Source organism: Serinus canaria, chromosome 15 (assembly GCF_022539315.1).
Source record: "Serinus canaria isolate serCan28SL12 chromosome 15, serCan2020, whole genome shotgun sequence".
NCBI classification, from domain to species: Eukaryota; Metazoa; Chordata; class Aves; order Passeriformes; family Fringillidae; genus Serinus; species Serinus canaria.
The window spans coordinates 1,583,361-1,604,319 of record NC_066329.1 but is presented as its reverse complement, the minus strand read 5'-3'; the positions used below and the strand labels follow the sequence as shown (position 1 = coordinate 1,604,319).

At 46.4% G+C, this 20,959-nt stretch overlaps 1 protein-coding gene across 11 annotated transcripts in view; it reads left to right on the top strand.

Annotated features, from left to right (window-relative positions):
- Positions 1 to 2,408: 2,408 nt before the first annotated feature.
- MTMR3 (myotubularin related protein 3) overlaps positions 2,409 to 20,959 on the top strand; it is a 74,701-nt gene continuing 56,150 nt past the window's right edge. For 6 of the 11 annotated variants that reach the window (XR_007778891.1, XR_007778890.1, XM_030230784.2 and 3 more), the window contains exon 1: positions 2,409 to 2,557. The gene's annotated coding sequence lies outside the window, so the exon portion shown is untranslated. Of the gene's footprint in view, positions 2,558 to 3,183; positions 3,228 to 13,166; positions 13,190 to 14,253; positions 14,350 to 20,959 lie in introns of those variants that run through there. The other 5 variants (XM_050980376.1, XM_050980377.1, XM_050980379.1 and 2 more) reach the window with 4 other exon arrangements.

The following is a 20,959-nucleotide window of genomic DNA, read 5'->3' as shown; positions in this document are numbered from 1 at the left end:
GGAGCACCCAGCAGGGTCTGCTGTACAGGAGCCCCAGTTCTCCAGGATCCAGCTTCCCAAAGTAGGTCACATTTGATCTCCCTCCAGGCACACTGCAAAAGGCAACATTTAACAGGGACTTCTCAAAATTAATATTTTGCTTGCTGATGCTGTCAACACACATCCTTTTCAGCTACTGCTCTACTGGCTCTACATATTTTCGTTTCTTTTGGGTGCAAACATGCCAGGAATTCTGTTTTTCCCTTCAGTTACCTGTATTTCTTCCAAAGTTCCTCTGAAAGTACATATTGACATTCAGATCACATTTGCATTCAGATGATGGCTTGTTGCTGGAAAAAATCCCTTCAGAGGGGCTGATTAAGTCCCTTTCAAATGTTTGCTGTCTCTGACCAAGGGAGCCAAACCAGAACACAGCTCACTGCATGGCTCATATCTGAGTGTGAAGACACAGGCTTCTGTATTTTGCATTGTTCCCTCTGAACACTTATACTCCTTCCAGCTTAGACATGACCTAATGACAGACTGAAGTCCATCTGTTACAATGACTAGCCTTGGACTCAGAGGGAGAGTCCTGGGGATAATTTAGGAGTGCATTTTATAGCTACTTGCAAGCATTTCATTTCAGATCAAGGCAAACACGAGGAGCAGGTGGAAATCTCCCGCAAAAGTACAACCTGACCTACATATGGTATTGTAAATTAAAGATATGTATAAAAATAAAACATTAACCATCCATCACAGTTGCAACAAAACCCAGATATAAATCTTGCTGCTGGAAAGGAGCTCCATTGCACAAGGCTTAGCTAGAGCTTCATTTTGGAACCAGCAACCTTCCTGCCACCTCCAACACTGCTGCCACTCTCCAGCTTTCCTGTGTTTTCTGTAGATTAACGCTCACAGACCTTTTGCTTTATCTCAGTCTCTCAGTTTCCATGTGGTTTTTGGCAGTCCTGCCTTGTGCTGGCTCCCAGCTCCCCGTTACCTCATGCTTTAGGAGCCATGGGCTGTGCAGGGTGGCTTGGACAGCGTGTGGCCTGGTGGCGTGGGGCCACACATGTTCCCACAGCCGAGCTGAATGTCACCAAAGAAACACTGGAAACATTGGCCAGAAGACCTTGCACACCAGAATGGCTTCTGTAAATCACAGAATATTCTGACTTCAAAGGGACCCATGAGGATCCTCAAGTCCAAACCTTAAATGAATGGCCCTTACAGGGATTGAACCCACAGCCTTTGTATTAGAGGCACTGCCCTGACCAACTGAGCTAATTCCAGGTTATATCTGTTCAGTGGAACAGGGTGTTTCTCCAGGGATTTTTGAGGATCCTGAGGAGGATGGATGGCAGCGAGGTGTGGGAACACGCACCTCAGCTCCTCTCAGCACACACGTCCACTGTTACCTGACCCACAGATTGGCCGAGGTGGCTGCCAAACCCCTGCTGAGACCCTGCCTGTTCTACAGCCTCGCTCAGCCAGTGGACCCCACAGGGGGATAATGGGCAAGTTGGCTTCACAGAATCACAGAACCACAGAATAGCTGGGACTGGGAGGCACCTCTGGAGATCATCCAGTCCGACCCCCTGGAGATGGTTACCTTGAGCAGGTGACACAGGAATACGTCCAGGGTTTGGATTATTCCAGAGAGGGAGTCTCCATGCCCTCCCCGGGCATCTGGTCCAGTGCCCTGCTCAATGCATAGCTCTTCCTCATGCTGAGGTAGAATTTCTTGTGTTTTAGTTTATGGCCATTGCTCCTTGTTCTCCCTCTGGGCACCACTGAAAAAAATCTGGTGCTATCCTCTGACACCCCTTGGAGATATTTGCACGGACTGATGAGATCCCCTCTGAGTTTTCCCTTCACCAGACTAACCAGGCCCGGCTCCGGCAGTGTCTGCTCCTCAGGGAGATGCTCAGTCCCTTACTCATCCCTGTCGGCCCTGCCTTCCATCCTCTGAGGGGCCGAGGGATGGCAGCCGCCTCCTGAGGGCACGGCAAACGCTGAGGTCAGCGGGGCCGCGACGTTACAGATTAGAAAAAACTTTTTACCGTCCAGGCGGTCAGACCTCGGAAGGGGTTGCCCAGAGAGGTGGTGGAGTCACCCTCTCTCGGGGCCTTCGAGAGGCGTCTGCATCTACCGCCGGGCGATGTGGGGCGGTGGTTTAGGGGTTACGGTGGCGGTGCTGGGTTGACGGTTGGAAGAGACGATCTTAAACCAGTAGGTGCTCTTTAACCAGCAGATGATCTTAAACCAGTAGATGATCTTCCAACCTTGGTGGCGACGCGATTCCGCGATTCCCTGATTCCGTGACCCCACGGTTCCCTCAGCGCGGGTCAGGCGGGGGCCGCCCCCCCATTCCTCCCCTCCCCTCAGGGCGGAGGGCGGGAGCGGCGCGCGCCCGGCCCCGCCCCGCGGGGGGAGGAGGGAGGAGGCCGCGCGGCCGCCATGTTGTTGTGTCCGTGAGGCGGCGACGGCGGCCCCGAGCCCGCAGCGACCCCGGCCCCGGCAGGACGCCGCGCCCCGGCACGGGCGGGGGCTCCGCGCCATGCCCTGCCCAGCGGTAAGGACCCGCCGGGGTGCCCCTTGTCCTGCAGCGGGGTGGGCCGGCCCGCCGCGCCGGGGCCTGGCGGAGCGCGGCCGCGCTGTCACTGAGGGCCGCACACGCCCCCTCGGCTGCGGGTGAGGGGCGGCGGCGGGGCCGGCGCGGCGCCCTCGGCCCCGCTCCGCTCCGCTCGGCACGACCGGCAGGAGGAGGACAAGGCGGCCCGGCTCCGTGGCCGCTGTGCTCCGGCCTCTCGTCCCCGGGCGAGCGGCGATGCCGGCCGGCCCGGGGCCGGGCCCTGCGCTGCCGGGTTCGGGCGGCCGGGGCAGGGTGGGCTCCCCGGGGCAGAGGGGCTCCTGCTGCCCGAGGCCTGTGGGTCTCTCCCGACGCTGCCGCCCCTCGCCCGGCCCGTTGGGGTGGCCGGTCCCCGCCGAGCCCGGCCGGGGATCTTCCCATGCCGCTGGCAGCCGCCGGCCCCTGCTCGGCTGCTCCGGCCGCTGGGGCTGTGGTGTCAGCAGTGTTCAGCTGCCCTTGTGCGTGCGGCCGAAATTCCTGTTTCTTTTCTAAGTGGGACTTGTTCAGACTTTTTATTTATATGGTTTGGGGGCTTTAATTACGCCTCTTCCCCGTGTTCCTTTTAACAGTCCTGTTCTTTCGCTGGGATATGAGCAGATGTTGCCCTTCCCCGGTAAGTGCTTTGCCCCCCAAGGTGGACTTTAAGTTTGTGCATTGAAGTTGTTCCTGCTCTTGCTCTTTTAGAGAATGTTTTCCTGATCAGTAGATGAGACCTGGTGTTTCTTCACAACTTGATACAGGAAATTGATTTCTTTCCTTTCTGTGCACACTTCCCTTACTGTGGGAAGGTTGGGTGTGAGCTTGTAACTCTTGCAGTCTTCAGGTCTTGTAGGCACTTTTCTGTGTGCTTCACCTGTTTGTTTTCTTGTGTGATGTAGCCATGTGCAATAAAGCTTTCTTTTAGAAGAAAAGAACTTGGCTAGTGAATCATGTCAGGTAGTGCTGAGTGGAAGCACAGCTTGGCTTTCTGGTGAATATAAAAGCATATTTATATTATTTATATTATAAAGGCGAGTCTACTGGGAAGGGGTGGCAGCGTGACGGAAGGAGCTATGACAGGTTTGTTGTAGTACCTGTCATGCTCTGAGCTTCAGATAAAGAACTGAGATGTCTTTTGTCTGCTGCTAAAGCATGTGGTATTTGGAAATGAACTTTTTTGGTGGAGATGAAGGAAGTTTTATGAAGGAGTGCTTGTAAACTGGAGGAGAGGAGGCTGACATCTGATACCTGCTTTGCTTCAGCTGTTACTGATTACAGTGGGCTTGAGAGATAGAAGTGGTGCTTTCTTTCCTAGCACAGGAAATACTGGGCTGTAAGTGTTGAAACTTTGTGCAGATAAGTGAAGGCGGGGCATGAGGTTCTAAAGTGCTTCAGTGACAAATGGTTCTGTGCCTGCTTTGGAGCTTGGGGAAGGGCAAAGGTGCACCAACAGTGATATATCTCTGCACTGAAAGGTGCTCTTGTCCCACTTCAGGTTATAGGAATGATAAATGGGGAGCCAAGCTGCATTCTCTCACTGGCAGTGCTATAGGTGCCTCTCTGGGGTACTGTTAGTATCTATTGCATGAACTGGCTGCATTAGCAATTATTAAAATATCAATGTTAACCTGCTCAAGGAACAAGCCATGCAACCCACAAATGATACCACAAAAGTGGAATAGGTCATCTTGATAAGCTCTCATTTCATTTTATTTATTTATTTTCCATAAAAATGGCCATCTGCAGCTGGAGGAGACAGAAATGGAGCCTGCCTGGGCTTCTGAAATAGAGGACACAGTATTTTATCTCAGATCTCATTCCACCTACATGCAAGCCAGGATGATGGAGAGAAGTATGTTGTCAGCTTGCAGGAGTAGGAGGAACATGGCTGTGCAGTGCTTTGCTGGCAAGTAACCTGGAAAAAAGGAGTAACTTAGGAGAAGGGGATCTTTGGGCTGCTGGAGTAACAGGCAGGAGCCTGGCAAGTCTGATGGGACAGGGAATAGTCTCTGTGGAGGAACTGGCTTGGCATCCAGCATAGAGCTTGAGATCGTTTCACCTGCACAGCTCAAAGGGCTGTGAAGGCTGTTCCTGCTCTGGTGGCTTCCTACTGGGAATTGCAACTGGATACAACAGGATAGGACTCTTCCAGTTGGTGTGGATAGTGTCTTCAGAGCACGTGACTCCAAACAGCCAGATTAGTGTTTATCAAATCCTGTGAACCAGAATGAAACATCCAGATACTTAAACATGCATGTGTTTCATAGTAGCTTTCACTGGCTGAATCAAAGTATTGTCATGTTTCTCTCAAAATGACCTGTTAGATACTGAATTGCCTCAGAAATAACTGCAACTGTTCTGCATTTGTCTCCAGCCTGAGTAGCTGGTGGTGTAAAGATCTGCCTGTGAGATCCCATGTGGGTTTTAAACCCTGAGAAATGAGCTTCCTGTCTTGGAACTTCAGCCCTCTTCTAGATATCGGTGCTGTAACTTCCAGTGCTGTCAGGAAAACTTTAGAGGTATCTTAGGGCTCAGTTTGTGCTGTAATTCTTGTGAAAAACTGGATTGTTTAAAGGCAAGTATTTCTTACTTCGCAGTGCTTCAGAATTTCAGGGTGACTGAGTGGTTTGCATGAAAGACCTCAAAGTGAAGTTAGTGACAGACTGAAGACCTTGAAGTGAAGTCAGTGGCAATTGAGGAATTGGAAATATTGGCATTTTTCTGGGACTGTTTACAGCAAAGAGCTGGAGCCCTCAGCTCCTGCTGCTTTCCAGCTTCTGCCTTGGATGCCTTAGCCCCAAACATTGCTGGGTGCATTGCAAATGTGTCAGCTGCTTGTGGGATGGGCAGAGGTCACAAACCACAGCCTCCTTTGGTGTCAACTGGCCATATTTGGAGGGCAGCTTTAGCAAAACAGCCCCAACTTTGTCCCTTTGCTTTGAGCAGTTGAGAAGCACTGACAGAATGGACTTGATACCACAGAAGGGTAAAATGGAGCGTGAGTCTCCCATACCTGTTGTGCCCCTCACCTGCTTAATAGTTTCTGGTAGTGGTGTCAGGGGGATGACCCCTAGCTGGCTGTAGGTTTTCCAGGGGCATTGTGTCATCCCTTAAGGAAGGCCTTGAGTCCATCCCTGCTGCTCAGAGCTACAGGGAGGAACCAGCCTGTAGCAGCAGGGAAGAAATGCAGCATGATCTTGTTGCAAGCAGTGGTGTCTCGAAGTTCAGTCTGTTACGAGGTGTCAGGTTGTGCTGCTCTGAGCCTCAGGTGCTCTGTTCTCCTTCAGGAAGTACCAGTGTGCACCTGGAAGTGAGGCTTGGGCCTGCAGAGCCATGCAAAGTGAGCTGGGGAGGAAGGGAGGGAGGGCAAACAGGCAACTTTCTGAAATGTTGGTTGAAATGGAAAAGCTGTTTCTGGAGTCGTGGATGTCCAGCAGGAAGCACTGTTTGTAAAGGCTTCACCTAAAACACAGTTGCTGATGCCTGGCTTAGGTTTGTCTTCTGAAACTCCTCAGACTTGGAATCTTCAGGTGAAGTCTGGAAAGCAGCAGTTGTTTTGACACGTGAGTGTGGCTGCAGGTTAAGCTGGAAACTGGACGTGTGCTCTGTAGGACTTCCTGGGGCAGCTGGATCCTTCAGAGGCACTGTTCCTCCTCATGGGTATTAATGCTGAAAATGGTTGCAACGAGGTAACCATGGTAAGATCCGTCTGGAAGTTTTTTTGGAATTTGTGTGTGTATATGCATGAGTGAGGCAGCTAATGGCTTTGTAATAGCTATCATGGTGGTGGTGGAACTCTTCCAGACTCTGATAAGGAAGGGGGAAAAACCCAGGCTCTACAAAAGACTTCCTAAATAGGGAGTTCTTGGCCTTCCTTGGGGGAACTGGATTTCAGAAGACTTGAGCTGGTTGTTCCTTGTTCAGTGATATTGTAACTAAACTTATCCAAGCTGCTGTATTGAATTATTGCCATTTCTGAAAAATTATTACCTTGAGCAAGACTCCAGTGGAAGTTGATTTTGAAGTAGTAAATCTATTATTTTTCTTCTTGTTTAGGAATGCAGTGAAAAACTGTAAAGTAGCATTGGTGGGCTGGCTTGGGGGCAGGCAGTTGTACATAACTACTCATGCCAGTAGTGAAATGTGTCCTCAATAACACAAACAGATAGATCCTAAGCAGTATCAACCCCCTTTTTAAAGAGGAATTGAACCAAAATACTGAATTGTAAATACTTCAAAATGCAACTTTGCAGTTGGGTGTTAGTTGATTGAGGGCAGAACATCAAAGAAACTGAGGCTTGGAGGAGCCCTGGGAGGTAACAAACAAAGCAAGCTGTTCTTTGCCTTGCTCAGCACATCTGGCTGTTGTTTGCAGCGTTCATTGTCATGGGCTGACAAACCACGATGGAAATGGGGCTGGGCTTGCTGTAGAGAGCTTCATCCCAGGTGCTGATGGAGCTGATGCAGTCCCTGACTTTTGTGGCTGTTTGTTCACCACCTAATTCTGCAGCATACAGGGGAGTCAGCTTCAAAGTTGATTCTGTATCTGGTGAAGCCTCAGAACTAGTGCTAGATGAGCTTAGCTTGGGCAGTTATCCTGTCACCTGTGGAATCATTTTGAAGCTGGAATGAAATCAGGAACTTGGAGTTAGTCCCTGGCCACTTGGGAAGAGCTGGGCTTTCCAAAGGGCAGCCAGAACAGACCAGCCCCTGACTGGGGTGTGTTCTTCAGAGGGAGAGCCATAACAGGGAATGTTCAAATCTTTGGACTTCTGGGACTGGACAGCAGGGAAGGCTGCCATGAGGCTCAGAGCTTCCAGAACACAGTCTAGAAGGCATGTGGGAAAGACTTGTGTTCTGTTACTTTGATATTTAACTATCTTTTTCCATCCTGTGTGTGTTGATCTCAAGCTGTGTGTTCTGTGCTCTCCTCCTTTCGATTTTATTCTAAAAACTCCTGCATCATCTGCAGAGTGACCTTGTCTTGGGTTAATTTCAGAACTGAAGTTATTCTTTACTGGGCCTATCTCTAGCAGATATACCAGATTTAACCTCTCAGTCCTGCTTGGTTTAGCCCTTACTGAGATAAGAACTGAAAAAGACTTTTCCCACTCTTTTTTCTGCTGCCTACTTTTCAAGTGGGCATCATTGTCCTAGTAGCTTTACTTCCTGGATGTGTTTTTCCCTTGCTGTGAGCACACCAGGCCCATGGCTAAGACTTCTACCAAAGGCTCTTGTACCCTATTTTAAGAAAGATTTTCATAAGGGAAAACCAGTGAAAATGGTATAAATCTTTCTTTAACTGAGATTTCTGAAAACAAAGTAGCATGAAATAAATCTCCAGGGTGCCTGTCTGTATGATGAAGTCTTTTGTATATACAAATCTAGTAGCCTCTAAGGATTTTGGATTGTTCTGGTACTCTGAGGTTTGGTTTCTAGAACATGTAATCAGTATGGGGGGAAGTAATACGCTTCAGGTTGAATTTGTGGAGGAAGGCTGCTGCATTGCCATAATTAATTCTTTGTAGTTTTTCTTTTGAATACCAGAGATTTGTGCACTGGTATAGACATTATTTATAGAAACACTGGTAGAACAGTTTTGTGTTGCCCTTTTGTGGGCCTCATTTGCTTCTCCAAGTTTGGGACTGCAAACGAGGGCTGTAATCAAAGCATTAATTTTATGGTGTTACCTGAAAGGACAAATAAAAATAGTTTCTTTTTCCCTGTACCTTTAAAGGGGGGTTTTGCCTTCTCTATTGGCCAGGAAAGGGCAGACTCCTGACAAAATGAGACTTGTTTTCTCCAATGCTGTTTTTTCTGCTGGTGAAAGTGCCTGGGGGGAGCTCCTGCCAGGCACCTGAGGGAGGAGAGGGCAGAAATCCTGTCTATGTAGGTTGACATGGAGTCTGTGAAGACAAGATGCACTTGGTTGGCTTCCTGAGTGTCCTTGGAGAGCGGAGCCAAGGCAGGACTCGCTGCAGGGCATCTCCCCAGCTCTCCCTGAGAGCAGCCTTTCACACAGGGCTCATGTGCATCATAAGACTCCCAGGCCCTGTGAGTCTGACTCCTCAGTTCCTCTGAGGTTTGACTGTTCTGGGCAAGTAGGATTCTTATTTTTTGGGGTTTCTGTACAGCTGGTGGCAGGATTTCAGAAAACAGATAGAAAATCAGATCTTCCCTTGAGTATCTTCCCTGTCATTTAGAGTTTAGCAGTGTCTAGGTCAAGGGTAGACCACCAGAATACTGATTTTTGATTTTTCTGTTGCTAGGAATAGTAGTTGAAAGTATTGAAGACTTGAGTGAAACTGAAGGGTGGATTAAAGAAACTGTAACAAGAAGAGTGAGGACCTAGAGATTAAGAACAATTTATTTAAACTGTACTGGTGGAACTATGGCTGTGGAGTCTTAATACCTTCCACATCACACGCAAGATGCTATCTGAGTAAAGTAACTACAGGTACTTTTGAAGTGAGGCCTCAGTTTTTTAAAGGAGATGTCTGAAGGATCCAGTCTAGCAGCTGATGCACCATTTAGCTCTGTCCTATCACTCTTATGGTATCACTATGTCCATTCAAAATGAGTTTTAGTCCAAGGCTACTCATGGAAGTGGCTGCCATTAGGTCTGGAATTGGTGGAAAGTTTCCTTGGTATTTCTAGGCTTGGAATTGGTGGAAAGCATTTCCCTGGAATATCCTAAGCATTCCCTGGAATATCCTATGCTGGGTTCCTCCTAGTTAGGAGGAACCCAGCAGCCTGGCTGTCCCTGTTCTCCCTGGGAGTGGATGAGGACAGGAGGAGGCCAGTGGCTGTGGCTGTGTGATCTCATCTCTCGGAGCCATAATTGACCTAAATGTGTACCTGGGAAGGCTTTGCTTGTTCCATTGCTATCTGCAACCGTGTGATTGCTATCATGGAAACTTCAACCACAGAGAGATGAGCTGCTGGGAAGTTGTGCTGGTTGATGTGTCCTGGTTGGGCTGGAGACCTTTGCTTGGAGACCTTTCCAGACCTAGTGCTGGATGTGCTGCAGCTGGAATCTCTCTGGAGTTTTACCTGCACCCAGCTTTTGGTGTCTTCTCCAACTAAAATTACTGTTGTCGTAGCTGACTTCTGCTGTTCTGTGGGTCTCTAAGTTCAGGCTTTTCAAATACTTGTCTGTCTCCTGACAAAGAACAGATGAGCCAAAATTAGAGGCAGTGAGAAGAAAACTCACCTGCCATATCACAGAGCGGCTTGGCTTGAAATTTAATGTGAGGACATTTCTCTGAACTCTCTGCTGCAGCCAGGTTGCTGTGGTCTGACAGAGCAGAAGCACCTTTCTTTTAAGTGTTTTGACCTGATAGCTTTGATTTTTTTTTTTACTGTTATATTTGAATTTTCTTTGTTTCCTTTTTATTTGCTTCTGAGAACAAATACTTAGGGTAGCATAGGCATGGTTGAACTTTTGATCCAAGAAACCTGACTAAAATGTCTAAGCAGATTGCATTTCTAGATTATTTTGATTATTTTCCTTTAATAAATGGAAGCTTGAAAGCAAGTGAAGTATACTTAATGTAAACTTGCAAATTTACTGCCATTGCCTGCAGAACTTTTCTTTCCATCTAAACACTGTGCATGGTTTTTTAAGAGTGGATAAACTTTCCATCAAATTAATGACTAATCTTGATCAAACAAGTGTTCATCTTTACAATTAGAGAGCAGGAATGCTTAATTGTGTGCTGATTGGTGAACATACTAGTCATGAGTACATTTGAGAATTCAGATTCTTAATTTTCTCTCACTGCTGGTAGCAGGAATTTGCTGTGAACAGGGCATTATATTCTGGTTGGATACCCATTATAATTAAATTATCATCTTTGTCTATGTTCAGTGAACCTTTCTTTGAGTAACTTCCAAAAGAATGCACCTTTTTGCACTTTGGGAAAATCTGAACTCTCTGAGGAAAAAGGAGGAAGATGGAACAAGGTAAATATTTTGAGGTCTGCTCAGCTTTCCTTGTAGGTTTGGCTGGTGGATTATGGTCAAGGCACAGTTGTGTTCTAATGCAGAATACAATAGCTTGCTTGTTTTCTTTTACTTTGGGCTGGAATCTCTTAATCCCTTCAGACTCAAGCATGAGTATCACATGATTTGGAGGTGTTTGGTTAGTGTACTTCACTGCTGCAGAGCATCCCTGGACGTAACAGAGAGTAAATTGGGGCTGCACAGAGAAGCCCATGGAAATTTTCAGTTTTGGAGATCCATGGCCAAGTGTTTAGTATTTTGGGCTGGGTTGTGTTCTGGCAAAGCCATCTGGTCAGTTTGACTTGTCAGTAAGGAAGGAGATCGGATACCTGCTCTAAAATTCCAAATTCATTCCAAAAAGGATTCCAGCTTCAATGCACTGACACTGTACCTGAGAGTTCAGTATCCTACAGTGTTCAAATCATTACAAGGGAATTTGGGGCAAAACCTCCTGGCAGGAAAACTGGTGGTACAGCTAATTGTAGTCCTTCTTTTAGAGTCTGTGACCACATGGGGCATCAGTGGATATAGAGCTGTGTAAGTAACACACAGAAACCCTTGTTAAAGTAACGAATAATAAATATTCATCAACAGTGAATTTCAAAAAGCAGTAGCTCCCTGTATAGCTGTCTAATAGTACCAATGTTCCTGGTCACCATCATGTTGCTTTCCCCCCCCCCCCCCCGTCAGTTCTGCAGGCTTTAGAAGCTGGAACCAAAATGCCTTGCACTTGTCAAACTGGAATTTTGGCTTTTAAATGACAGGCTGAATGCTGACACTTGATGAGGGTGACTGCTAAACACTGACCTGGGGAGAGGACTGGGCAAAGGGTTTTCTAAAATAGCATAGGATTCCCTAAAGTGCTGCAATATGGTAATGAACTGAGGATGGTAAAAAGATTCCAGTGAGTTAGAAAATGTTGGTCTTGACTCTTGGTGCTGCTTTTGCAGAATTTGGTCTGTTAAGCACAAGATCAGGGCAGTGCCTTCAATCCCTGGTTCTACCTGCAGCTGGAGCCAGCTGCCTCCCAAGGTGTTCCACTCGCATCAGAAGAATTGCAGAGCTAATTGGGCCACTGGAATCGTGGTGACTCTATACTTAGCTCATTACTCCAGGCAATTTATCCTTTTCTTCTCCAGTGTTGACTGGCAGGCTGGAGACCTGTCTCGCTTTCCATTGCTGGGGCATTCCAACTCCTCTGCAGTGTTCTCATTGTGCAGGCACTTCTTCCTGTGAACTCTTGAAGGGCTGGCAATAACTGAGCAGCACAAGGGTCTAAGGGTGAGAGTTCTAGAGTAATTCACTGAGGAGTCAGCAGTCCCAAACCTGCTGTTGTAATCAGCAGGGAGTAGGAAGCAGTCTGGAAACCTGCTTGGTGCTCTGCTTACCCTGTAGAGGGTGGTTGGATTCATCACTGCCATGCTGATGCCTGAGCTGGGTGGGTCTGGTGGAGTCAACCTGGGGAGTTGTGGACAAAGAGTTTTGCTTCATTTGACAAGTGTAAGACTGGTGTAGCAAAGACAATAAGAGCTATTTCTTGCTTTCTCTGTGGAGCGTGGATTTTTACTAAGCTGTTTGTGTACGGTCCCAGTTGTGCTCCCCTCCTTGCAGGGTCACACCCAGAGAGCAGCCCCATTAAAACTAATGGTGCTGTTGCATCATGTCCCAGCCCGCTGTGGTCCCATTCAGCACTCAGGTATGAAGACTTTTCCTCTTGCATAAGGCGCCTTGATTTGCTTGGGTCAGGGAGGAAGCGCTTGGCAGCTCCCTAAAGAGTAAGTTACAAGCTGCTGTGCCCTGTAGCTTATTTTCCCAAACATTAGTATTTCAAGTTATTGTCCAGCTTTCTAAACTGTACCAGTGCCTGAGGCTGGACCACTGCTCACAGAGGCGGAGATTACCTGAGCAGCCCTTGCTGGATGCAGATCCTTTCCTGCTTCTAGCATGCTTCTCTCTCCTAGACTCAAATTATTTGGTATTCAAAGCAGAGACCTAGTAGAGCTAAGCCTCATGTATTTGAACATATTTCAAGATCCCCAGGACTGCAATATGGCTTAATCTACTTTGTCTCCTTTCAATTTCTAAGTATTTCTAACTACTGCTATGTTTTGTTTTTTTTTTCTGGTTCTTTCAACAAAATTCAGCTTTTAGTCTCATTGTTGACCCTTACTGCCTTGTGACAATCCCAGCAGACCAAGTTGTGTAGTAGTTAAGAAATTATTTTTCTGTAAATATGCTATAGGTCTAGTAATGTATATTGAGTTAAAGTGACTTCATGAAGGCAAGGAGTAGTCAATTAAAACATGCCTTGTCCAAAGAAATTGGTCTGAACTGACTCAGATCCTGAAAAGGACAAGAAAAAACTGAATGTTTTTGTGCAAGAAGCAAGCAGGGGGGCTAGGGAGAATCTGGTTTAGCTTACAGCTTAAAGAAAGGCCTAATGCCAAAACCTGATTTATGTGCTTCAATTCCATGATTTTTATGCTGCCTCTTGCTAAGACAATTAAAGAACTCCTTGTGCTGAATTTCCAGGCTGGGTTTGGAAGGCAATAACCACTTCTGCAGGTGCAGAGAACACTCCAGTCTCTTCAGGTAGGTTGATGAGTCTTGGTGGTTTCATTGCTGACATATTTGATTTTCAGGAGTCTGGAGATGGGACTGTGGAGCACGTTTGTGGTGCACTTGCAGGTGTAGCCAGCTGGTGTTTTGCTGCTTGTGAAAGGTCAACTTTTTAGCTTCCATGGATTGGTTAACAGTAAACTTTAAACTGATGTTGCAGCACCTGTTTTCTAGAGCTTCAAAACTCCTGTTTGACTCTGGACAACTTAGGAGGAAGAACTTAGGTCCCTGTGTGGGGTTGCTGTTCTTAAGATCTGCTTAACTATTTGTAAATAATTAAAATGTGGAAGGGGAGAGAATGCCCTGGGGTCAGTTCAGAGAGGGCTTGTGCAGCTGTGTGAAGATAAATTTGGTAGGAGAACCCCATGCATCCATCATGCCTGCAAAAGAAAACATAACCAGCACCTTGACTGAATAGCAATTAGTCAGGTTGTGCCATTGTATTCTCCCCTGGGTCACCCTTTGGTGAGTGTTGTTGAAAGACTTGACTTAGCAGAGTTTGTACATGTTGAAACAAATTTGATGGCTTGAAACCTGTCTGAAGAATCTGTTGCTTATTAGGTGACTCCCAAAGGGCTGTGACCCCTAAAAATCATGACTTGGTTACTTTGATTTTTTTAAATAACATTTTAACCAGAACTCAGAGATTAAACAACAAACTGACAGTTTATTGCTTATAAGAATGTGAAAGAGAAAGTGTGAACCTTCCTGTGGAGCTGGGAATCCATAGATCATGCTAGGTGAGTGACAGCTCAGCCTCTACATGGAATTCAGAGCATCCTTGCCATGTTATAAAAAGCTTGTTGCCTGGTGCTGATCTGTTCCTCCAACACTGAGCTTTTTGTAACCTTTCAACTCCAAGTATAGGATAAGAATTTATCCTGTTAAAACCTGCATCTGTTTGAAGAGTTAACTCCTGCTTGTTCACCTCTGTCCTACATCTCTAGATCTCAGTTATTTAAATACCAAGGTGTGTGTCACTCAAAACCTACCTACCCAGTGAGTTCTTCTTTACCAGAAAAGTAAATGAGACCTGGAGTGAGCAAGCAGCTGTGCCTGTCTTGCTGCACCTTTCTCATTCTTCAGTTTTGCTTATGGAACTGCTAAATCAGGATTTAGAAGTTGGTCTGCTGGTGAGTTTTTGTGAAATCCTGGAAATTTCTTGAAATATTTGAGAAGAGTATCTATCACTTATCTTGAAGTGATATATTTTACATTGTATCTGATGGCAATTCTACAGGTGTGCTTTTTGGGGAGGAATGGGGGAAAGTCCTTACTAATGTCTCATCTACCCAAAATAGGCTGGGTGAATGCTCTGCCGTATGCTGGGATATCTTAAAAATGAAGTAGGTTGGATGGAAGGGTCTGAAGGCTTCAACTCTGAAGTAAGGAATGAATCTTTCAGTTTGTCTAGTTAGGTGTGTCCTACTTTGAAGCCTCACTGAATTTCAAGTGAAGTAGCAGATTTGTTTGGTGTTACCCAGTAGGCTTGAATTATATCCTTTTTTAGTACTTTGAGATAGCTTGGTGCAAACCTTTCACAGAACTGGTGCTCTAACTGAGCTGCTGGAGGGGCGTTAAGTTCATCACAATTCCAGTGTTGCTCTTTCTCTTCTTTCCAGTGCTTTAACTCCTTGTCACAAGTGCCAGTGACAGTGCCAGTGTCTCCTTGCAGACCCGTTTGAGGTGGAAATCTGCAGCTCCACCTGTGTTGTGTCAGCCTGTTGCCTGTTCGGAGTTTAACAAGCAGTCTTAGTGCTGTGCTTAGCATGGCTACACTGATACTCTGAAGGGCTTTTAACCCTTAACCAGGCTCTCTGCAAGTGAAGCATTTAACGAGTATTTTTGCAGTGCTTTGCTGTGTTTCTGTGGTATAAGGGTACCTGTGCTGATGGTGCTGGTTTAGAACAGCCTTCACTTGGCACAGAGCTGTGAAGGATTTCAAGTTATCCTTCAAAAATGCAGCTCTGAAACTGTTGTGTAGCTGAGGTGTTGCTTCAGATGTACTTGAGATTTATGTAGGAAGTGGAAGCAGATGCATTCCTTTTCCTCAGAGCTTTTATTAATTGTTAACTGAAGTAGTTGAATTGGTGGGTTTTATTTGTGGTAAGATTTGATATGTTGCTTGATAAATGTTCATGTGTTTTTGCACAGATTGTGCTTACTCCTTGTGGTTTTTGGAGTAGTGGGCTGTTGGATTTGTGGATTTAAGATGCTTATGTATTTAATTCAGCAGTGAGAACTAATGCACTGAAACTTCATCCTGGAGAGTTACTTAGTAACGGTGTTTGTCCCTGAGCTGCAAAAATAATGCTAAGGAAATTAGCGAGGTTAAATGGAAATTGTACAAAACACAAGTGTATCTATTTCAGAGACTCTGCTAGAGATAAGAAAGCCTTCAGTGGTTACTGTGCTCAGGCACAGACTCCTCTTCTCCTATAGAATCAGGACTTGCAGGTCTTATCTCTGAGTTACATTTGAGCTCGGCTGTAAGCAGAGTGATTCCTCTGAGCTCCCCATCAAGCTCCAAGGTGTGATTCCCCAGAGCTCTCCCAGGGAGGGCAGAGCATGGCTGGGTGTGCTGCTGTGAGTTGCCGCAGAGCATTGGCAGCCCTCTGCCTTGGGATTACGTATCCAGCTGGGAGGTATGGCCACTCTGCCAGCGCACTTAATCTAGTTTTGATTTGTCAGGATCTCAAAGACAGAAACAAAAAGCACTTTGTCCTGGCTGCTGTGGAAGACTGACACTTGAATGGCTCTTTGCATTGTCTATTCAGTGGTGTTGGAGCACTGCTGTGCAGTAAGCACATTGTTGTGTGGCAGTCACTCCTCCGGGCAGTTCACAGCTTTTCTGAGCATCTCAGAGCAGCGGCTTCTCATGAGCCACTTGTTTGAGGAGCTCCAAGGTCAGCCTCAGGAGACTTCCCTGGGAACTTGTGGCCCTTCAGCACAGTCAGTCTGTGCCAGGGCTCACTGCTGCCCTCATCACCTCCTGCCCCTCACTCCAGTGAGAGCACACTGTCACTGGAGGTACTTTTTCATCAGTGTTGAAGAAGCTCCAGAGGATCTCTGGAGGTGTGGTCTCTCCAGAAAATCATTTATGCTTATTTGTGCTTTATTGCTGGGATAATCTAACAGAATATTCTGGAAATAGTGTGATCTGTGGTCGAGTGTTTTTTAAAATATTATAATAAACCTTTATTCAGAGCTTATTCCAAGTGTCAAAATACAGGAAAAAAGCCTGAGTCTTTACCTCGCTGTATAGTTTTCCTGTGGCCATTTCCTGAAGCTGTGATTGTCAGGGCTTTTAATTTTTCATACGTATGAGAGCTGTGTGAGAATTTCCCTAATACTTGCAGGTGATCATGAAGTATTTGGTTTATCTTTACATAGTTGAGCTTGGTTTCCTACTATTTATTCCATGCTGTTTAGGTTTCTGTTTGCATTTACCTCAGTTAAACAATAATAATTAACTCAAAGCATTGAACTGATGCAGTTATCATATTGGGAGAACAAACCAGTAACCAGAATGCAATAAGCATTATTGCAACTTCCTGGTAATGAAAATTCCAGTAGCAGAGTACTTGATTTAATTTTTAAGCTTTGAGAAAATTGTGGTTGTGATAAAATGACTTTATAACTGACTTTCACTTAGGCAGCTGCTTAATGCTAGGAAAAAGCTTGGGGTGTGAGGGAGAGATGTGGTGGCTTTGTTAATAGAGGGGGTGTCTGAGCTCTTGTTCACATTTGAACCCCCTGCAGTGTGCAGCTATATTTTTAAATGACTGATGCTTCCCCTGGCAGTCTGCATGACATTGTTTACTCCCTTCTAGTGAGTCCTAAGTGTTTTTAAGCTGGAAACTGTGGAGTTAAAGGCACTTGGATATTGCTGCTGTGTTCTCCCACCAGACCATGCAGCTGAATGAAGTGTGTGGTGAAAATAGGTAAGAGCTGCTCACTGAGGAGTAGGATGTGGGACTGCTGAAAAGAGGCAATATCTGACAGAAAATGTGGCTGTTGGTGAGGAAAATCTGCCTTAAGGTCCCAGGGGCAGTTTTTGTATGCAGTTGCTGTGGACATGGCTCTGAGGATGCTTCCAGGAGAGACCAGTCTCTCTTGGCTGTGCGTGGCTTTGGCAGTTTCCTTGGCAGGAGAGCCTGGTTAACCAGCCCAGCTGTAGGAGGAGCACAGCTGCAGCCTCTGAAGGGCCTGCTGAGCAGCCCTGAGGAACTTGGATGTGTTGTGTAAGGACAGCTCTGACTCAGTGGGGAATGCAAGCACGTGGTTCAGCTTCAGCAGTATCAGTGTACAAGCCAGAATGAGCTCTCCCAGCCTCAGCAGTGAGGACATCAGTTCAATCCCATTGCCCTCTTAGGTGGCATCACACCTCAGAAACGTGGTTCCTACCTCCTTCTGTGTTGCTGTGCACTGATTGTTGGGTGTTGAGGCAGCTGTGTGCTCTGCTGAGCAGCTGAGGGCTGAGTGGGCACTGCCTGCTGGGGGAGCACCTCGAGCTGGCTCAGAGGCTCAGCCATTCCTGCACACAGATGCACCTCACAGGGCCATGCTGCTCCATACCAGCTCAGATGCTTCTCACATAATAGAAAGTTGCTCCAAAGTCAGCTTTTTGTAGTTTCTTGCTGAATTTTCTATCAGTTTTACAGATACTCCCATGAGATTTGTATCTTAAGTGTTGGTATTTTGAGCAGTTATTGAAGAATTGAAGTTGAATGCTTGTGGAACAAAGAGGGTTTGCAGGCTGGGATATATTAACAGTATCATGGAATTGAACTATAGTATTAACAGAGCATTCTAAATATACTGCAGCATTGCACTCCTGGCAGTGATTGTGATGCCAGGCCTGGACTGTGAATACATCCTCCATGTGCACACTCATGTGAGAATGACAGGACAGCACGTGCTTGGTTTGAAGATAGTGTTTCTTTCCATTTGATAAGGAGTGTGGCAGGACTGTCCTTTGCTTCTGAGTGTTACACAGACTCTGCACTCTGAGGCTGTCCAGGAGTCAGTGCAAGCAGCAGGGCATGGGAAAATCTTTTCCCAGAATGAGATTTTCTGCAGTCCATGCAGAGAAATCTGCTTCTGTTGGGCCTTTCACTGGCTGTGACATGCCAGGGAGATAGTTCTGATTTTCTGTTTGCATGAGAAGTCCATTATCTAGCTTTGGTCTCCCAGGCCTTCCAGTTTTTCTTCTTGCTTAGTTTTTTACCTAGCTTATGTAGTAGTTTATTCCTCATTGGGCAGGTTGTTAGAATGGAACATCTGGTAAATAATATTTGTAGGCTCTGTAATGAATTGGTGTGAGCTGTTCAAACGTCTGCTGCTTTCTTACTCCTGACTGCTCCTCGTAGTGTGGAGGAAGAATGGGGGTGTTCAGGACAGGAAGGAACATGTGTCCTGAGAGCCAAACTATCCAAAGGGCACTGCCAGGCATAGCTGCCCTGATAGCAATGAGGATGGACTTCACAGTGAGTAAATCAATAAAATACCAGCTCTGAATACCTTCTGAAGCTGCCTGGTCTTTTAAACATGCAAACTCTTCAGGCACCCTAGAGCTAGTTTGTTAGTGCAGGCAAATGGTGACCTGAAGGACACCTTGGTTTTTTTTGGAGTTGTTCTCCTCCCTAGCTGCACTAGCAGGAGATGTGTGTTTTCCACAGATGAGTGAACATTTACTTGTAGCCACAATGCATCAAGTTCTATAGTGAAAAGCATTAATTGAACTAAAAGAGGGAGTGAGGCAGCCTGGAATGACAAAAGATGGGATTGCCAATGACTGATGAAGGATGTATACCTTGCTTCAGACATCCCTTTCAGTAGGTGTCCTGGGGTTCTGATGGAGTTTGACAGGTTGACTAAGTAGCAGAGACAAATGGTGACTTGCAGTGGGGTTGACACTGTAAAAGAGGGAAATGTGAAGAGCTGACATGCTCTTACTGCCTTGATTCCCATACCTGTGCAAGGCCTGTACATTAAATGTGTGCTGCAAAGAAACCTCTCTCTTCTGTGGGAGCAGAGTGACAGACTCCAGTTCCTCACTCCTGCTGCTTGAATTCCTGATCTCTCCTGGAGCAGCTTTGCTCTTGAACTGTCAGGGCAGCCTGCAGCCTTGCTCTGGGAACAGCACTGCTGTAGCAGTTGAGTGAGCAGTGGAAGCCTGAGTAAGTACCACTGGCTGTTTCTCAAGTCTGACATCACATCCAAGAATTAGATGGCTCTCTCTCACCATGGGGATAATGAAATAATTCCTACTGTGTTATTCATTAACTCACATTTCATTCAGTGGCTCCTAAGAGGATAACGAGTACGTTAGAGGTGAACTTGCATAAGACTTCTGACATCCTTTTGATAAGTTAAGGAAGAGTTAAAGCTGTGGCAGACAAAGTATGGCACTGGGGCCTCACTGAGGCAGGTGGCCTGTGCTGTGTTACACAAACTGACTTGTGAGCTAATTTAGTGGCTTTTTTGGTCAATGGTTTCAAGAAAATAGCCTGCTCTGAAGTTGCTGCAGCAATAACTGGTGCCCAGAGCCAGATGAGCTGGGCTTCCTGGTGCCATTAGCCATGGCTGCTGATGAAGCTCCCATGCCAACTGGGAGTGCTGGTCTGTTCTGAAGGCTTGCCAAGGGTTTGTCTGAGCCGTGCAATTGAGCCAATAAACTAATATAAATAAAGATTAGGCTGTTTGTGGGAGGAATGATGATGGGACATTCAGGTGTCTAACAATCTGTCTGATCTTTTGAGTATTGCTGTGAGTGTGCTGACATCAGTAGTTCCTCCCCACATGTAATAACTGAGGTAATTCTAAACAGAGGCTGCAGTAGGATGGGACACCTGAAAAAATCCAGAATTTCCAGGTGGCCCAATAAGATTTTAAATTACCTGATATTTGTAGAAGCACTGGGTGAGGTGGCTTTATCTGGGAAGAAGTTGTAGGTGATGGTCTGGTGAGTCAGGCTGGTGCCATCCTGGAGAGGCAGGTGTGTCCCTGCCTGGTTGTGGGTTTTGGTCCTGGCTAGGAAGTTGCTGGGAACCTTTCCAGGTGGGTGTAGAGTTATGGTTTGGGTGTTGAGTACACAACTCCAGGCCTGAGTGCTTGACTGCTGCTCAGACCCCTGGCAATGGAGTTGTATTTCCCAAACACAGAGCAGGAATACTATAAAAGTCAGGAGTATTCAAAAAACTGAACTCTGGACATCTGTCCTGGGCTCAGAAGATCCTTCTGATGGCTTGAACTCATAGTATTCTTAGTTTTCCAGCCTTTTAAAAGTCCATTAACATACAGAACAGTGTGGGAGCTCTGGTGGGTGCTGTGGATCGTTAGCAGAAGAGGTGCCATAAAAGGAGTAGTGCAAGAAGGACTGACCTGCTTCAGGACTCCACACTGACTGCAGGGTTTAAGGAAAAGGACTGTGTGAAAAGTTCTGGGTCCAGGGAGTTTTGTCTCTCCAGATCGCTGGGTGAGGGTTTATGGGAAGAAGAGGCTGGAGAAAGGAATTAAGGGTCATACATATTCCAAGGGAGGCTGAGCAGAAGCTTCACAGGTGATCACAGTGCTTGCATTTCCTAATGTGTAACCCTTCCCTCCATGGTTTTATGTAGGGCTGCTTTAGGCTGCAATTGCAAGTTGATTTCCATGGCGTGTATGAGCAGTGAAAATACCTGCTGGGTCATTAATGCAGGGCTTGGGCTGTCAGCTTTACCTCCCTTGTTTACTCACTGT